Source organism: Lissotriton helveticus, chromosome 2_1, assembly GCF_964261635.1.
Source record: "Lissotriton helveticus chromosome 2_1, aLisHel1.1, whole genome shotgun sequence".
In the NCBI taxonomy this organism is placed as follows: Eukaryota; Metazoa; Chordata; class Amphibia; order Caudata; family Salamandridae; genus Lissotriton; species Lissotriton helveticus.
In genome coordinates, this window is record NC_136059.1 from 605,155,165 (window position 1) to 605,168,291 (window position 13,127).

General features: G+C 42.2%; 1 protein-coding gene across 3 annotated transcripts in view; it reads right to left on the reverse strand.

Moving 5' to 3' along the window:
• DHFR (dihydrofolate reductase) overlaps positions 1-13,127 on the reverse strand; it is a 171,642-nt gene that overhangs the window by 30,341 nt on the left and 128,174 nt on the right. The gene's annotated exons all lie outside the window — the stretch shown is intronic.

A 13,127-nucleotide genomic window follows, 5' to 3' on the forward strand; every position in this document is an offset into this window, starting at 1 on the left:
TTTTTATTCTGCAACCGTTTTTTATAAAAATGTATGCAGTACATGACTGCAAAATTAGTGATGGACGGTAAACGCTGCGCTTTGCTTGGAGAGTGGAGTTCCAGAAAAACTACATGTTCCGCTTGGAGTTTTGGAAAAATTCCACCAACTGCTGCTTGATAGAGCTTTTCCTCACGGCTTGCCAACAGTAAGTTGGCTAGCACGAGCCAGGAAATCAAGTGTTAGACCGCCTCCTGGCAAGATTTTTTAATGAGAGTGGTTGAGGCATGTCGTTACTTCATGCTTTGACAAAGCGGCTGCTCGCGATGAGAAAGCAGCTGCTCGAGTAAAAAAAATCTACTCAAGCTGCAGAAACAAGCAGCACCCTCTGGCGCTCCCTATGGTGCCTTCCGTGCTGATTTTACAGCGCAGGACAAGCTCCCAGCGCTAAAAATCAGCACAACGTATCACAACTCCACTGCTCGCGACTGCGAGTTCCGCCCACCCCTGTGCAAAATAAGAGAAGGTAATGGTTTTTCCTTTACTTCGCCATACAGCTCAAGTCACTCGCATCTGTGTACCACCCATTATCGGTGACTTACTCTCAGATTACCACCCTCTTTACCTTATCTGTCATCGATGGAGCAGCTTCCGCCTCGCCACGACGACGCAGCTGCTGGCTGTGAGTGGAGACACCATCACCCTGCTATACCGAATGCCGTGACTCAAGGCCGCACATGGCACTGCCCCTCGTGCAGGGAGCTCGAGGTGCAGGCATGTTCTGTGCCTGTGTGCACTTCCCACCCTTCTGCAGCTTGTGCCAGAGTTTCCCCAACCCACGTTCGGTACTACTACTAAGGGGCCAACTCTCACGACGAGATCGGTGGCTGCACAAGACCCCAGTAATTCCTACGTATATCGGGGGCTTTATACCAGTTGGTGTCCAATGCCAACCCCAAGCCAGACCAATGGACGTAACTTGATAACCCCATTACACTCTTTAAAATACAAGAAGCAATATGCGCCCTAGCCAAAGACTAGGCCTGCCTGCGGAGTACTACAAAGCTTACACGCCACTCTTTGCTCCTCACTTACACACACACTGTATGAAGAGGCTCTATGAACCTCATGCCTTCCTCCCCAAGCCAGACCGAGATCCTTCTGAACTGGGCTTGTACAGACCCTTGGCTCTGCTTAATACAGACTTTAAAGAGCTGGCAAAAATCCTATTGAACCGGCCAGCATCCCTAATCCTGGCACTGGTCCACCCGGACCAGAACGGGTTTTTAACGCCCATAACACGTCTCTAAACCTATGGCGTTTCTTTCGTGTTCTTAAGTACTCTCCGCATCAGTGGCCTAGAGCCGGATGTCTGGTACTGGACGTAGAGAAGGCCTTGAACTCCTGTTTGAAATACTGCTGCACTATGGTATTGGGAATCGTTCTCTTTGATTGGTTAAATTGCTATACACTTGACCACTAGCCAGAATCAAAACAGGCTCCCTTATCTTGGAGCCAGTACACATAAGCAGAGGCGCCCGTCAGGGCTGCCTGCTCTCCCTACTACTCTTCTCCCTGGCAATAGAGCCACTTGCAATTGCCCTTCGGGAGCAGGGCGTGGACTGGGGCATTCCCCTGGGATTCGTAATCCACTTCATCTCTCTTTATACCGACAACAAGCTCCTTTACCTCAGTGTGTGCACTCGATTCCCAACACGGTTGCTCCAACGCTCAATCACTTTGCTGATCGCTCTGGCTTGAAGGTCATCTGGGTTAAATTTTGCCTGTTCCCATTCACACGTGCCCTGCCAAACTCTGACTTTACTTTAAATGTGATACCAATGACTTGGCAACCCAGTACATTCCGGTACCTTGACGTCCAGGTTTATCAGTCATCAACGGACCTATTTGATGGCAATCTCATGTGCTGCCACATCCCTAAGGGTTCAGGTGGCCTTTTGGCAAACACTACCACTATCAGGGGCGGTGCGAATAGCCTTCCTTATGATGGTTGTCCTCCCCAAACCTGCTTTAATATTTTGCTTATCTCCCTCTCTACGTCCCAACCCCATTTTTTCATTCCTTCAAGCAACTAATGTGGGAATTCATCTGGAACAAATATCGCTGCAGGGTAGCACTTTCAAAGCTTTACTTGCCCACATACCTGGGCTGGTCCGCTTTGCTAAGCCTTGAACAGTACTAACCTTGTTTCCAAATTCCAATGGGTGGCTAAATGGCTGGTGGGCTTGCCGCTGGCCGATAATGCCACAACACTGCCCATCTGGAACTTACCCAGCACTCTTCAATTGTTACACCCTTGCGAGAAAATATGACCAGCTGCTTCTATGAGTGGCATACTGCTGCTTTCGCCAATATTTTTACCTCACATGATGATTGATTCCCTATGCACCGGCAATGGTCCTGCTCGGTACACCTAGGGGACACAACATCACATAGTCTGCGGAACTAGCCACCTGGCATACAGCAGGCCTTCATACCATAGGGGACCTTTACCGTCACTGTACCCTCCTCCCATATTAGTCTTAGATGGAGGACGATAGCTTGCCCCATGGCCATTTCCTTTTATACAACTCACTGATCAAGACACTAGGGAACCAATGGGGCGACATGGCACAAGAACACCTGACAAACCTCACTATACAGTATCTTCATGTGATGGGACCAGGCAGACACTTAATGCATTGGTTTGGAGACTTGTTGCGAACCCACACCTTACTGCAGCTCACACCCCTGCGCCACAGTTGGGAGGGAGACCGGACTCATCCCTGCACGGACAAGGAATAGTCCGCCTTATTATAAAGCCCAGATCATATTCCACAGTATGCTCCTTTCTGACGTATCCAATTTGACATTATGTACAGAGCCTACCCGACCCCAGCCCAAATAAATGGCTACTTCCACCACACGGATGCTGCCTCCCCCTGCTGTCACTTGGTTGACTTAGATCTATGCCACATGATATGGGCCTGTCCATCCCTTCACTGCTGGCGAGGTGTCAAACTTCACTTATTCACTTGCACAGGGTGGCGTGCATGGACACATGGGAAACATGCCTCCTAGTCCTCTACCACATGGATAAAAAATAACAACCAAAAAGAGTGGTACCTTCCGTTTCCTTGATGTCGGATTGGCGACAGCCAAACGACTCATTAATTGGCGCTGGAAATCGCATGAGCCTCCATCTCTAGCAGCCTGGATGCAATCCTTCATTGCATAGGCCCAGGCAGGAAGTGTGGCACTGCACAGAGAAAAATTTGGGCTGTGCAAATTTCCCATTGCCACCAATTGACACTATCATGACCGATTTCTAGGCTGCCACACAACATGCCACAAAGGACCCAGCTGGCCCATTAGAGGGTGAAGAGGGACCGACGGTTGAACGGCACCTTACACATGGCACCCATGAGGAGTCTGGCCTTTTCTGTTTTCTCTGTTTCAGGACCTAGAACTTAAACGTTGACTAGTTTAACCATGTGTTCGCCTGACTAAACACGTGTGTGCAGAATGGGGGAGGCTCGGGTTTCTTTAATTGTTGTAATACTCAAAACTGGAATCAGTCTAATTCTCGATGCATGTTTTAGCCCTTTTGGTGAGCCTACTATGTGCGTATCACAATTTACTTCCTATGCGGTTGCGTTCAATCTGACTGACACCTGCATGTTGAAGTATGGCTAATTTGTCTCAGCACTGCCTTATAGTTTAGAACACTATTAGTACGTAATAGCACTCAGCTTCTTGGAAGCTATCCTGCCGATGTAATTGCAACATGTTTCATTTTGTGTACGATCTGTTAACAACCCGAAAAATCCAAACGGATAAAAAATAAATGAAAGGTTCGCCCCACCTCTGGCAGAAAGAAAGAACGAGTTTGCAGCACCAATTTGCCAGGGAAGAAGGTGGTATACTGAGGTTGAATACAAACTGAAAAGACGGCGAGCTCAGTGAGCAATTATACAAATGCTTGAAAGGAATGTACGTCCAGATCACGAGCACCAAGTTAAGGGTGCAGGAGGGAACAGATATTTGAGCCCTTTAACAAATGCAACATAACTGGCGATTTGCATAATAAAAGTTGGGTTAGGCGAATGTAGAAAGCCTGAATTTCAGAAATATAAGCTTTTTTTTTGTTCAATAAGTTTATTCAATTTTAAGAAGTATACGGAAATAATTAGATGCAATACATAGTGATACAATCGAAATCCATAGGCACAGCACTTATGATTGAATCAATTACAAATAATTCCGGCAAACAATATAAAGGTGAAATATAAGAAACCCATAAGGGAAATATCAGTGAACCAAAATATCCGTAAACGGTATCACTATTATGAATGGAAAAAGTAAAAAGAGAGAAAAAGGAAAAGAAGAAAAAGAGAAGGAAAGTAGAAAAGAAGATAACAAGAAGAAAGAGAAAGGGAAGGGAAGGATCCACTGCAGTACTACAAATACACACCACACAAATAACAAACCGCAATCAAGTAGATGACACAAAAGGATACTGGTCAACAAAACCCTTCGAGGCCAAATCCATATAAGTGTCCAGAGCTTTCCAAACATTACTAGAGATAGTAGGGGTAAGATGAGCCACATCAACTGAAATGTGTGCGCTTCGTTAAAAAGAAACCCATGCCCACCATGTATGATATGATACGGAAGAAAAAGACTTCCATTCCATAAGAATTACCTTAGCAGCAACTGTCAATAAGAGATCAAGCAATTGCAAATCTAAGGTATCCAAAGGCAAAGGCACTCGGGAAGCTAATGGGCCCAAAAGGACCATGGGGACGGAAAGCTGAAAATCAGTATTAAAAATTAATATAAGATGTTTATTTATGAGATCCCAGAAGGGTTGTAAAAGAGAACAGGTAAAAAACATGTGCAGATAATAGCCAGACCACAGCTCCAACAGAGATCATCCTTCAAATTTAGCGAATGCAAACGCACAGGAGTCCAATGAAGAAGGTTGAGAGAATTTTTTTTAGATTGGGTTAAAGAGGGGGCGATCTTATCACAGAGAGAACATTTTCCAATCAACTGCCAGGTTTCCGGCAAAATATGGTCAGTAAGATCCTTATCAAAATGATGTAACCATTTTTGTTGGGTAACAGTATGCAAGGCAGATGAAGTAGAAGACAGAAATTTATAAATTTTTGAAGCCACATGACCAGATCGAAGCCACAAGGAAAATAACATAACAGTAGGAGAATTGGGCTCCAGGCATACTTTAGCAAGAGACACTTTAATTTTTAGAAAAGTATAGAAGTCCAAATTGGAGAGCGAGAACTGTTAAGCTAAAGAGGAAAAGGGCAACGGATCTTTATTGGAGTCCTACAAATGACGAACTAAAGTCACTCCTTTAGAAGTCCAGTAAGGGATCAACACGGGATCAATAACAAATTTTAATCTAGGATTACGCCATAAAGAAGACCACCACGATTTATGAACCGGGGTAGACACTTTCTTATCCACAGACTTAACTGTTGCAATAGTATCTAAGATAATTGAGCGGGAAAAAGGAATAGATAAAGTGGATGTGGTTAAAAAGGAAGAAAGTGATAAGGGACATGAGAGATGTTGCTCAATAAACACCCAAGAAGGCGTGTGAACAGGAATTGAGGAAAACCACAAAGCACCTTGGGAAGCTAAAAAAGCCACCTGGTATCTCTCCCAATCAGGAAAATTACAGCCGCCCATCTCATAAGGTCTCCCCAAAGACTTATACGCAATTCTAGCCCTCTTATCACTCCAGAGAAACTTAGAAGTAATGGAGTCAATCTCACGAAAAAAGGAAGAAGACAATTTCACCGGAAGAATAGAAGAAACAAAGTTAATAATAGGAGTAATCATCATTTTTAGAGTTTGGATATGACCCCACCAAGAGATATATTTAGGGGACCAAGTATCTAAAAGTTGACGAACTTTGAGTAGAGTTTGCGCCTCATTATATGCCACCGTATCATAGAGAGTACCACAAAACCAAATCCCTAGATACTTGAGATGTTTAGATTGCCACTTAAAGCCAGCGGTACCCATACGCGCTGGGAAACAATGAGCATTCAGGGGGAACATCTCAGTCTTGTCTCTGTTAAGCGTATAACCAGAGACCTTAGAAAAACGAGCAATAATATCTGTAAGCGCGGGAATAGCTGAAACAATATCATCCGAAAAAATAAGATCATCATCCGCGTAAACCGCTGTTTTTATGCAATGCGGACCAAAAGTAAACCACTTGATATTCGGATGGAGATCAATTAGTCTAAGAAGAGGATCAATAGCTAATAAAAACAAAAGCGGGGATAAGGGACAGCCTTGACGGGTACCTTGACGAAGACTGAAAAACTCAGAGGTAGCCCCATTGACACGGATATTCGCTCTCGGTTGGGCATATAAGGACATAACCATGTTAACAAAAGAGTCACCAAGATTATGTGCACGAAGAACAGCATGGAGAAAAGGCCAAGACACCTTATCAAAAGCCTTCTCGGCATCCAAGGCTAGAGCAGCAGCTGGAAGCGTAGACCGCTTAGCTGTACCTAGAATATGGCAGAAGGTACGGATATTATCTCTAGCAAGTCTACCCTTCACGAACCCCGTCTGAGATGAATGAACTAAAGAAGGAATAGAAGATTCCAACCGCTTGGCAAGGATCTTAGCAAAGATTTTAGCCTCCATTTTAAGGAGGGAAATACGGCGAAAGTTTTTAGGGTCTGAGACATCTTTCCCGTCTTTTGAAATTACTACAATAGTAGCATCCGCCGTAGTACCTGAAACCGCGCTTTCACGAATAAACACATCAAACACAGCTTTAAGACGAGGAACCATAGAAGGAAGAAAGGTCTTGTAAAACATGATGGGAAAACCATCCGGCCCAGGAGCTTTACCAGACCGAGTAGACTTGATAGCATGTATAATTTCAGCAGATGTGATTGGGCCACCCAATTTCTCTCCATCCGCTAAAGATACAGACTGAAGAGGAATAGTTTTTTAAAACTCCTGGCAAGCTTCAAACGACGACTGATTAGAGGGGGTATAGAGAGAACTATAAAAATCCCGAAACACCTCAAGAATTTCCTTAGTCTGAAATTTTTTAATACCAGAACTGTCAGTAATAGCAGAGATTTGAGAGGAGTTAAAGCTAGACTCCTGAAATTTCCAAGTCGCGGCGAGAATCTTACCAGCCCGATTCTTCAAAAGTAACCGTTTGGATTTCTGGGCCTGAACCCCAATATGAGCTCTTAGTAACTATAGTGTTGTAGGAATATTTCAAATTTTTAATGGATTGCAACAATTGTTTATCATTAGTACGTTGAAAAAGGAGCTCCTGTTGCTTGATACTATCTGCTAACTCCCATGGTTCCCTTTTGATGTCAGCATTTCTTTTCGCCATAACTTTAATAAAGTGTCCCCGGAGTGTACACTTAAAAGCGTCCCATAAAACCACCGGAGAACTAACTGAGCCTTCATTATCAGAAAAGAAATGCTCAATCTCATCTTGTATATTCTGAACTTGAACAACATGGAGAACTTCCGTATTGAGTCTCCAAGATGAAGTTTCTCTTAGGAGCGAGATTTAGGAGAGAAAAAGAAACAGCCGCGTAATCAGAGATAAGAATAGGATGAATGTACGGAGAAGATGAGTGCTGCACTAAAGACAAATGAATTAGGAGATAGTCAATACGAGAAAAGCTAGAATGAGGGGGGGAGGGGGGGGGGGGAGGAAAAATCACTACCTGTAGGGTAATGAAGACGCCAGATATCTTGGAGATTTGCAGAAGAGCACATGTTTCATAATTGTTTATGAGATCTAGGAGGGCGGAAAGAGAAAGCCGAATTTCTATCCAGCACTGGATCAAGTGGTAAATTAAAGTCACCACCAACGATCAAATTACCATTATGTGGAGTAAGAGCTAATTGTTTAATGATCTTTTGCCAAAAAGAAGGATCATCAGCATTTGGAGCATAAATGTTCAAAACATAAAGATCAGCAGCACCATTAGACAATCGAGATAACAACCAACGTCCCTCAGTCATGCTCAGCAGAAATGACTGACAACCCAGATTTTTTAGATATAAGTGTTATGGCCCCATTCTTCTTGCCAATGGCATCCGAACACTTCACATCAAGAACCCACTCTTTCCGTAATAACAACGCTTCTTTATAGGAGACCTTCCTTTCTTGTAAGAACACTAAATCCGAAGACAGAGATTTACAATAATCAAGAACCTTAGCCCTCCTAACCGGATGGTTTAATCCCTTAACATTAAGGGAGACTACATTCAAACCAGACACAGTCTAACATAGAAATAAAAACCGAGCAAGAAGCATGGTAGAGGGAGGAAGACGTCAAACAAAACACTTACCAAAGACCAACAGCTCTCTACACAAAAAGAAAGCACTACACGAGGATCCAGGAGAAAAAAGAGAAAGAATGAAGAGGAAAAGAAAAGGAGAAAGAGAAGCACCAGAAAAGAATAGAAAGAACAAAGGAAGAAGACCCACCAGGGGAGGTCTAAAGAGGACCAAACTCATACCAGGGGGGACATGGATGCGGGAAGCAAGCGGACTGCCGGGAAACAGACAATAGTAACATTGAAATTAACAACCCTGTAATAAACAGAAAAGTAGGTGATAGGCATAAAAGGCAATAAAAGAAGCAGAGAAATGCAAAGTTTAGAGCGAGATATAAGGGAAAAAATCTGAAGAGGCCTCTGAGTTAAATAAAAACAGGAATACAAAGGCGCAATACATAGTAAAATAAAGATATCATGAATATATATGAACAAGCAATAATAATAAGAATAAGGCGATCTAAAAAGTAAACAGACACCTAAATGAAAAGAATAAACAAATATCCTGTATATGGATCATAAGTACAAAATATGCTGAGTTAATGTTCATGCAAAACTATGAACTAGAAACGAACAATATAAATCGTGAGAGGAGAAGAAAAAAATAATGAACTATATACATAGAGTATAAACAGTCAGTGAATTAATCAAACAGAGCAGTAAGCAGAATTAATTCTTAATAAATACTGTAATAGAAATCGTCCTGAATAAATATGAACCAGAAGTAACAATGAATAGAAATTCATCAAAAGAGAAAAAAAAGAAAGAAATATATAGTGAAACATTTGGATGGAGTGTACAGTGAGCCTATAAAATAAGGGAACATAATAAACAAGTGTAAATAATTTGAATAGATGTTGTACTATTAAAAAATAACAGATCAAGAACGAACAAGAAACAACGTTACAGAACAAACCGTCCAAAGAGAATAAAGTATTCAAATATATGAACCAAGTATAAACCGAACGCATAACCTAGTCACAAAACAAAAAGATAAAATTAAACATATGATCAATAGAGACAAAGAGAAAGGAATCATAAAAAAAACCAAAAAACATATGAACAGAAGAGAGAGAAAACTGTCAACACACGAAGTACTTCCGACATGTAGAACAGGGAATCCATCAATTGAACGGTGTACATAATACAAAGATAGTAAGCATATCAATGGACAAAAGACCAACGTTAAAGCCATGTAAATGGAATCAAAAAACATGACTTCAAACAGAAAAAATAATCAAAGAGAAAGACAAGAACAAGAGTCAATATGAGGAAGGATAATTAACACCATAACACTACACGGGATAACATTACGTGAGGAAAAAACGAAAAGGCCAAATAAAATCTAAAGAGAATATAATGAGACACGAGAACAACACATGAAGGAGATAAAGAAATTGATCACGAACGATCAGGGAATAAGACGACCATTTGGAAAATGAACATATTTGAAGGTATAGAAAGAGTAACCAAAGCAGATGCAGCATTATAAAGAGGAAGAGGAAAATCAAAACGGACAAGGAATACAAAGATCAACAAACTACTCAACAACTACAGGTAACCACGCCACCTGAAATATGAAAAACAAGACGCCTGAAAAAAACCATAGTCAACATGTAACTCTAAAACAGTGACACATGTAAGACGGAAAAATGCAAGATTTTACAGAAAAAAACAAAGAAAATCAAGAACCAGAAGGAACAGGAGCAGGAGAAGAATCCATCTGTGATTCAGATTGATTATCAAGAAAAGAGGAAAGATCAGAAGGTTCATCAAAAATTCTAGAGCGACCCTTGAATGTGATACGAAATTTGGAAGGACCAGCAAAGGAAAAAGGGATGTTCATGCCTAAAAGACGTCTCCACAGATTAAGGAACCCCTTTCTACGAATCACAGTGTCTCTGGAAAAATCTTGTGAAATAGCAATACGATGGCCCTCCCAAGTCTCTGATTTGACCTTCCTCATATGAGCCACAATTTGCTCCGAATGTTGGTGACGCAGTGGTTTGAAGATCACCGCTCTTGGACTTGTCGAGGAGTTGGACCAGAAGGAAGGAACACGATGAGCCCTCTCAATCTCAAAGTCTCTCACGACTAAAATCTGTAAGGTTGAAGGAAGCCATTGGGAGATAAAGTCAATCATCGAGGAGGCTGACTTCTCCGCGTCTTCAGGTAGACCAAAAATTCGTAAACTACTACAGCCATTGAGCGATCCATCTGTTGAAGAGACCGTGAATGTTGGTGCGCAGTATCTTCCACAGCACTAATACGAGATTCCGCAGCAGTGACCCTAACAGATAATGCCTTAAAATCATTCCTGATAGCCGCCACCTCAACTTGTAACAGCTCAGTATTAGTCTTAATAGATTGTGCGATATCATGAACCGCATTGAGACGCGACAAAATAGTATCTAAAGTGGTAGTAGTATCTTTCTGAGAAGATTCTGGAGTAGGAGAGAGTTGTTTGGACCTCTTTAGAGCCCCTTTAGAGTCTTTGGTAGTAGAAGGATGACCCATGTTGTCCGCCATAAGAGCAGCCCACGTTGAAAATATCAAAAATGCACCTGAGCAACTATGCGGAGAGAGATAGAACAAAGCAGGTGTAAGAAAAATGACACAAATGGTAATTCAGTAGCTGAGTAAGCAACAAATGAGGACCAATGGCCGTAGTAGTAGAGCACACAATGGCAATAAGATCAAATGAGGAGAAAACACGCCATAAAAGATTCCTCAGGTACTCAGAAAAAAGAATTTCCAGATATCCAGCAACCTCGCATCAGGTTAAACAGAACATCATTCCGAATTAGCCAAAAAACATAAGCAAAACATCAGAAGGAGGCTACTGATGTTATACATGAGGTCACACCGAGCAGAAAGAGTCATGGAAATGACTGCAAGCGGTGGAAACGAAAAGTTGAAAGCAAGAATGGTGAAAATATTGGTAAATGTCACCTCATGTCAGCAGAAACGCAGTTCCCAGAATTTTATCACTGTGCCTGAGGTAGAAAGCGCGAGCGACGCCGCCACAGGAAACAAAATGGCGGCCGCTCGTGAAATCCAGTGAACGGAGCTTCAAAACGGTGGAAAGTAAGGTTCTTGCCGTCTTCAGCGACAGCAGCGCACTTCCATAAGTTCCCGGCACATTCCGATAAATTGCCGTGTCCGGGAATAAGAACGACGCCGATAGGGATCCCAAAATCGTCCCGACAGCCTCTGTTGTCCCGGAGCTCAAGCGCCGACTGCCATCTCGTAGCGGCGCGCAAGCCACGCCTCCTCGCAGAAATATAAGCTTTAACAGTGCCTACGATAAAGCCTTGCCAGGCCAGTAGCAAAAAGACCAGAACATCAAGCAGCATCTCCCGAAGAGGGTCACCCAAATTGTCTCTGAACCAGGCCATGATCTTTGCCCAACTATGAGAATACATACATTAGGTAGATGGGCGCCGACCTGCACGGAAAACGTCGACTTCTTCTGCAGGCAGCAAAATCCCACAAAGGGAAGCCCAAAACAAGAATGAGAGGTGGACAAGTCTGGAAAATGCTTTTCCTAGTACTCTTTTGCAAAGCATTAGTTCTAAAATGGACGGTTTTCCTTCCTCCTAAGCACACACACGTCAATTAGGTAATTAAGGTGTATATGTTATCTCGTGCTAGTCATAACACTGATCTACTTTAATAATTCTGACGCAATCCTGCCAGAAAAAAAAAGAAAATTCATCTTTGAAATCTTTCCACAAGGCGGCCGGTGGCCCTAATCAAACATAGCTTGACTTTTCAGGCATTTTTCTACAATAACTTTAAAGAATTAAGAGGATCGTTGGGACTCTAAACAGCTGTACGCAAATGTAAATGCTCATGGTACCCATTAAAATGTGCGATTCCTCCAAACACAAGTGCTCCACATTACTTTTCAGATATGACATTTTGCTTGTGCGTGTAAAAAGTCAGAAATCAAACACGTGCATCAGTATTAGTCAAAAAATGAGAAATGTTCAAGTTGTGCATGCTGATGTCCGATAGACTACATACTCTAATGACAGTGGTCATGAGGACAATGCAAATCAAGAGGACATCCATGAAGTAAAACGTTTGTGGATATTAAGATACAGTTGCAATACATATCTCGTAGTTCTCTACTCTACACCAAAATACCTACTGCACCATTACACCCGGTTTCGTGAGCAGAGGTAAGACGGAGACAGAAACAAAGTACGGGACAGGGTGCTGAAGGGCATAAAAAAACTGTGCAACTGAACAGGTTTTCGATGAATTGAGAAAACATTTAAAAAATATTTTCAACATTCCTAAATAATCTTTTTATTTGTTTGGACACTTTTTTAGTTTTGGGACAAAATGACTACCGATGATGAGAACAGTGGGTTGACCTGGTGAGTACCTACCACTTTTCCCGTTGGTGGTTCGCCCGTGAGGGGTCATTTTGTCTCGCCACACTTCTTTCACCAGTATTTGGTGGTTGTGGTTTAATCTAAAGTTTTGTGGGTGAACTGAATATATTGAGGAGTGTATAAATTATAATTCAGTCATCATTCGTCTTTCGGAGGACTGACATTTGGAAAAAGGGCCCCTTTTTTAATGATAGGCAAAAGAGTGTTGCAAATCACCATATAATATAAAAAGAAAAAGAATAAGGGTTTTGCTGTAGTTACAACCTTAAGCGATATTCACGCTGCGCAGAGTAGAAAACCAAAGCGACTGATTCACTCTATTCAGGTATATTTTGCCTTAGAGAACGTTTTTTTCATGTGTTGATTACACCC